The sequence below is a fragment of the Cydia splendana genome, chromosome 4 (genome assembly GCF_910591565.1).
Source record: "Cydia splendana chromosome 4, ilCydSple1.2, whole genome shotgun sequence".
Lineage (NCBI taxonomy): Eukaryota > Metazoa > Arthropoda > Insecta > Lepidoptera > Tortricidae > Cydia > Cydia splendana.
In genome coordinates this window covers 25092658-25099283 of record NC_085963.1, presented here as the reverse complement: position 1 = coordinate 25099283, position 6626 = coordinate 25092658, and positions in this window count along the sequence as shown.

The window sequence follows — 6626 nt, the reverse complement described above, 5'->3', positions numbered from 1 at the left end:
ATAGGGTCTTACACTCGTCTGCCGTATAAAATATCCATAAAATCTAATATTTAGTACTCAAGAAAAAAAGAAAAATCTTTAAATGCAGTTTTGTTTCATTTTAAAAATAAAGGAATGTCTCCTTTAAGTAAAATGAGCCAGCTTAAGGATTTAAGGTAGTTTCCCTCCAGGGCCCGACTTATCTTTCCACACTGTATGCTTGGAAACATACTCGTCATGCGTTGCGTGCATGAATCTATAGTTCGTTTTTTTTAGCATTAGAAAGAACTTGAGAGAAGGTAAGCGATCTTGACATGTCTTTTAATTGAAAAACGCTTTTTAAAAATCAATAACTATTGCTTATGAAAGCAGAAGAATATAAGTGATCGTATTAGATTCATAATTGTTACATATTTGCCGTGACTTATTTTTAAAGTGTGTTTTTCAATTAAAAGACACATCAAGATTGTTTACCTTATTTCTAATGCTTATTGCTAAAAAAAAACGAACTATAGTATATAACTGGATCAGGCATGAGGGATGGGGGAAATGACCGAACAGGATAGTCTTATATATCTTTCAGTAGGAGTAGCAGCGAAAGAGCTATTATTGTTTGTCCTTGTCAGTCTCACAATTTTTTTATTCCCCACCGTAAATTTAGTATGGATTATGGTGGGCAACAATTAAATTTGACCAATCATAGTGTCGCATTGCGTATGTTTTGTGCCTCACAGAGGCACGCGTATAGCACTTCTATGTGAGCCTACCTTGTACGGTTGCGTGGCATATGACAAGTATGTTTCCAAGCATACAAATTTCAGGGTCCAGATTTCATAACACATTGCATACGTTACGTACTTGGGCTCATGCAGTTTGTCCCTACCTTAACTACAATCCCGTATCGTATGTAAATATATTGTTTAATTTAGATATTCAATTAAAAGTAAACAAGCTAAAGGCTGAGACTCAACGTATAAAAATCTCAGTGAAAACACTATCGGTTGAAAAACTGACGTAGGATTCTAAGGTAAATCACAACCTTCGGTTTGCTTAGCTTTACTTGAAAACCTAAATTACAGGATAAACCGATTCACAAATATACAATTATAATAGTATTTTAGTGTATAGCTCCTCCAATACCTCAGCTCGTAACTCACAAAACAGTACACAAGTGAGACAGTTTGTAAATGTTATTGTTGACAATTTTGTTATGTCGTTTCATTGGTAGTTTAGCAGAATTTTAGAGAACCGTTTTCATTACCACATTATAGTTTATTCCATACCGATCTTAAAATAAATAAATAAAATAATGACGCGGTCTTTCGATTCGACCAATGAGGTAATTTTTGTATCTTTATGTGACGTTCCACGGGTAAAGGTACCTTTTGTCTGTTGGCGCTTACGCTGTGGTGCTACGCGACGTAAGCGCCAACCGCCATAAGGTACCTTTACTCGTAGAACGTCACATATCATTATGTTATGTCATTGGACAAACGATAGTTATTTGTTTTTTATTACATTTTAATATCCGTATGAAATGAACTTTAGGTAACTGCTTTTGTGACAGCGTAAGCATTACTACGTATTTTTATGTCGTATCGACATTAGGGAACTTATTCGTTAGCTTTGTCTGAATTGACTTCTAGCTTTTAAGCTAGTTCGTATAGGGGAACCCATGTAACTTTGGGTAAATGTGAACGCGACAAAAAGTTAGTCCGTCTTCAGAAAATGTATAGCTGCACCACACTTAACGTGGCTTTTGGCGTGCAGATTTAGCGAAGACGGACCCTGTATAACACATTAAAGTAATAAACAGCGCCCCAATTTTTAGCGCTGATTTTGACTTACAGCAACCAACCATATACCAAGAGCTTCATTGACAACAAGACAAGTCAAGGACGTATGTACCAAGAAATGGACCTTACTTACCTAAATAGATATACCAAAACCTATATCATATGTTGAAAATTAACTCCCATTTTTTGCATGACGACTAACAGTACTAATGTGTTAGCCAGCTTACTAACAGCGTATTTTGTAGAAACCTTTTTCTTGGTTATCTTCTTCGTTTACGAAGGAATTTTGAATAAAAATTACTACTACGTGAAGTGATACAAATACGCTTCTTAACAAGCTGTGTGATGCATGAAACTAACACTTCCAACGTTATATGTCAACATATCCTGCAAGGAAAGCGTCAGATAACATCTGAACACGCCTAGTCTTATTACTTTTTAAGTTAAAAAGTGCCCAAATATCTTAAGTTATGAACTATCTTGTGTGACCACAATACCTAACCTTAATATTTGACTATTTCTACACTATACAGAACAGTAGTTACATATATAACAAAGGCACATAAACTGGTTATACATATAATGTATGTTGGGATTGTCCAGTTCTGTTTTACAATGCTATGTTTTCGTCCTCTGTTGTCAATGATTCTAGTAACTATGACTAAAAAAGAACACAGGACATGCATTGCTCCGCAATGGCGTATTATAGCAAGGAGCAATAAAAATGGGTTATGTAAATCTGTACGAAGTTTTCCTAGCTCTTGACTCTGCTTACGAATAATCAATATTTTGATTTAACCATCGATAAAATTATAAGTAATGAGAAATTCTAATATTGTTCCTAATATAAATAGCTTATTCTATATTGTAAATCAGTTGGCAGTGCTGCTAACATAACAGTGTTTATACATTTAAACATTCCAGCATTTTACATACCTTATATAAAAATATTATATAAAAAAACCTAAGATAGTATCAACAATAGAAATCTTAAGTACGACTTGCATCTAAAGCAGAACTTAGCTGAGTGTGAATCGTACTTAAGTAGCGTTTAGTAAATTCAATATTTCGTGCAAGTAGAATGAATGTCAAAGTAGAGGGTACTTTAAAGTTGTGTGTGTGTTTTTCGTTATAATAAGTGTATATACATAAATGCATTGCAACAATCATTTTCAATCAAAAATATTGCCAAGGAAAGCGCTTAGCTAATCAAAAATGTATCGAATATTTTTTTGTAATGCAGAGTTTTAATACTTTTAGTTTCCAAATACAATCACTTATTCGAATCAAATTGAATATGTAAGGATCTTTTCATTATTTTAATCTAACGATTGGTTTATTTTGTAAATAGTTTGATTCTTTCTTCTAATTTATTTCTAGTAGTGCACTCGACTGACGCGACGCTGTCGCATAAGATTTGTAAGAAAAATTGAAATATTGGTAGTGAAGCCCACGATTTAACCAAAGACTGCAACCGATTGGCGAGCGGTTTACACTAAGGCGCATTTACACGGGTCTACTTACCTTTTTTAAGGCAAGTTAGACAAGTGGGCTTATATATGTAAACGCGCCATAAAATTATTCGATGTGTGCTATCGGTTGGATTGTTTATGTATTATAATTTATAATCCAACCAGTTTGACTGATTCTACTTAACCTACATGTATTTGTTTGCCAATCGCCAATCGAGATCTAAGTATATTTGTACTGGGCAGCGACAAATTAGTGCATACTGTTTATATAAATGGTTAGGGAACGTTCAGATTAATTTGAAAGAAAATATATAGAATTATTTGGATGTACCCTAACGTCAACTTTACAATCTTAACAAAAATTAAGCAAAAACTTAAAGTAACATCCAGTGAGAGCAAACCAGTCCTTGCAAATATTTATTTATTTCTGTGCCAATTAGAAAAAAATATCAATTTACGTAAAGACCATTAAATGCAAAAAAAATATTGTAGTTGCACGGTAGCTTTTTTTCTTGTCAGTCTTACTCGTAAATCGTTACAATAAATTCATCGAGAGAGATTCTCTATTGCACTGTTTACATTGGCTTTCAGGTACTTTTATTAATTATTTAGCGATAAATGTGGACTGGTTTGAGACAATATCTTTTCACTATTACATTTAATAACTTTCGCAACCTCGTAACACGTTTACCCCAATTAAGATGGCCGAGGCGTGTCCGTAATATTTATTCTCTTTATGTTTGGTAAAATATCCAAATTATTTCTTATTTCTCTTATATAAAAAAATATTGCCCTCGCCTTTTGGACTAAAATGCAATTGAAAATACGAATAAAAGCTCTACGAATTTGTGAAAATTATTAATGCTCCATTTACACTTGACGAGTGCTCGACCGAGTTGACTGGTACCAGTAGTCGCCGCGTGTAAACGACGCTGTAGTGGTAAATTCAGTTCTGAATGTATTATATAATGTAATTGAAATAGGCGGGTATTTTTCATGTTTTAGAATAGTTGATCGTAGTTAGTCCAACGAATACGCTTACTCAAGGCACTGGCCTTTAAATAAGACTTGGATAGATTTGTTACTTTATATCAGAATAATTTAATTGTATTCCTAGCAGTAAATAGTGCGCTTTTAGATTTAAGCTATTTTTATATCAATTTATTTGAAACTAATATAAAAAACTAATGATAGTACATATTGTTGGTTTCAAGTTGATTTGCACTAAAGTTTTTTTGATCATTTAGACTGACAGAAGTACAGATAAAATGTCAATGACCCCGTATAGATTTAAGTGTATTTAGATGTAAGTATTTCCCTGAATATGTAAGTATATTAAAATAAAAATGTATAGAAAAAACTAATAAAAATTACGGGCGTCGTTGCGATTAGCGACAGTTAGCAGAAAAAGTTATTTTTACTGACTGTACGAGGTTCAATGAACTTTAGTGGGAATGAATTTGGAGCGGACGTTAGCAACTTTTAAAATTGTATTCCGTTCTGAGGTGCATGTGATCTCATTGACATTCAGAGGGCCTATGGTGGCCGCGTGTCGTTCGATGGTGATAAAATATCTTGTCACTATCGCACTTAACTGCAACTAGAAGCCGTCGAGCTAGTTCTGCGCAAACTTGGCAGTGTTATAGTGTAACAGCGCCACTGTAAACATTAGGTTTTTGTAAAAATTAGACTTTGTTTTTAAAGGAATTTGATATTTGAGGTAGTACTTTACTTTCACACTGTCGCTTGCAAGACTATGCAGAATTAGCTTAAGTGCTTCGCATACCTTACTTAATTCAGTAACTGACGACAGGGACGGAGAAATACGTAGAAGTGAGATGTAGATATCTCTACCGTGTCTAACGTAAGCTGTCTCCATGTCGTCAGTTACAAATAAGTATGGCGTGTGAAGCGTTTTAGACGGACTCTTGAGTACGAAAGTATTATTTTGTATTGGTATCCAGAATTTTGAGTTTATTGGTATGTTTAATTTAGGCTTCTTTTTTTTGTTAAAATATATATGAAAAGTATAATAAAATAAATTGTATATACGGTATATACCGTAACAGTAATCTCATGAAATACACGCACGCAAGTCAGTTTACTCTAATTCTAGACCTCTTGACTTGTTGACGCGATAAATTTTATCGCCATCGATAAACGACACGCGACATGGAGCCGGAAGTGTATCTCACTGTGCAATAGCCATGCATTCATCTTCACTTCGTGTACGGTGTGAATGTCCAGGTCTAGTATTAAATAAAATGGTGTTGAAGATAACTCTTGTTTTATTGCGTTCTCTTTAAACTTCTCTAAAATCGGGGGTTCGGACCTCCGACCAGGCGTGGCTCACTCCGCGATTTCGTCGCTTTGCTACAGGTAGCTAAAAGTACATCCGTTCCGCCCCAATTTTGGGGAAAGCCATAACCGCGCGTGGCGCTGTCGCCACCTAGCGGCCATATCTGTGCTGATCGTAACAGACGCGTTTTGTTAGAGAGTGAGTCTTCTGTACCTAGTACTATTATTTATTCTGTGCTCCGACGCACCGAAAAAAGAAAAAAATCGTTCTCACCAATGCTAAAAGATGTTGAAAATTCGGACAGGATCTATCATAATACAGACAAGAGGTTATCACAGTAATCTCATGAAATACACGTAAGTCTGTTTACTGCTGGACACCACTAGCCTTGACTTGTCATGATGCGATAAATTTTATCGCCATCGATAAAAAATAGAGGAAAAATTAAAAAGTCCTTGGTCACACTATAAAAAATATAATATCAAAATTCAATGCAACAATCAGACACAATTACTACACATAAGCAATGCTCCATTAATAAAATGCCACTGGTAATCACTAAAATCTTTCGTGCCATGTAAATCGCCCTAAATACACTGGAAAAACGTATCTTAAAGTAGTCTTCGTGGAAGTGTGTAAAAATATTACTGTCTATTAGAAGTATTACACAGGTTCAAACTTCCGTGTTTTAACTTATTCACTGCCAGGAGGCGTGGCTTAGGAAAAAACTTGTATGACGGTGAACGCACATGTGCGTTGGGGGCAGTGAATGTGTTAACAGCGTTTTTTACACTTACACAATTAAAATAACATTCTAATCATTAACCAAACATAACAGTAATCAACTCTATCATAATCATTAAATTCTTAAACTATGGCAACTCTTATGGTCGCGGGTCCGCCATCCTGAAACAAAACATATAAGTAAAATGGAAAATTTAGTTCCAAGTACTTCATAAAAAAAAATAATTAAGTATAAAACTTTTTTGTATAATAATAATTAGTCTGTGGCCCTAACCACCGGCAGCTTGGGCCTTGCCCCGCTGCCGGTGTTACCCTATTAGGTTAGGTATTTCATAA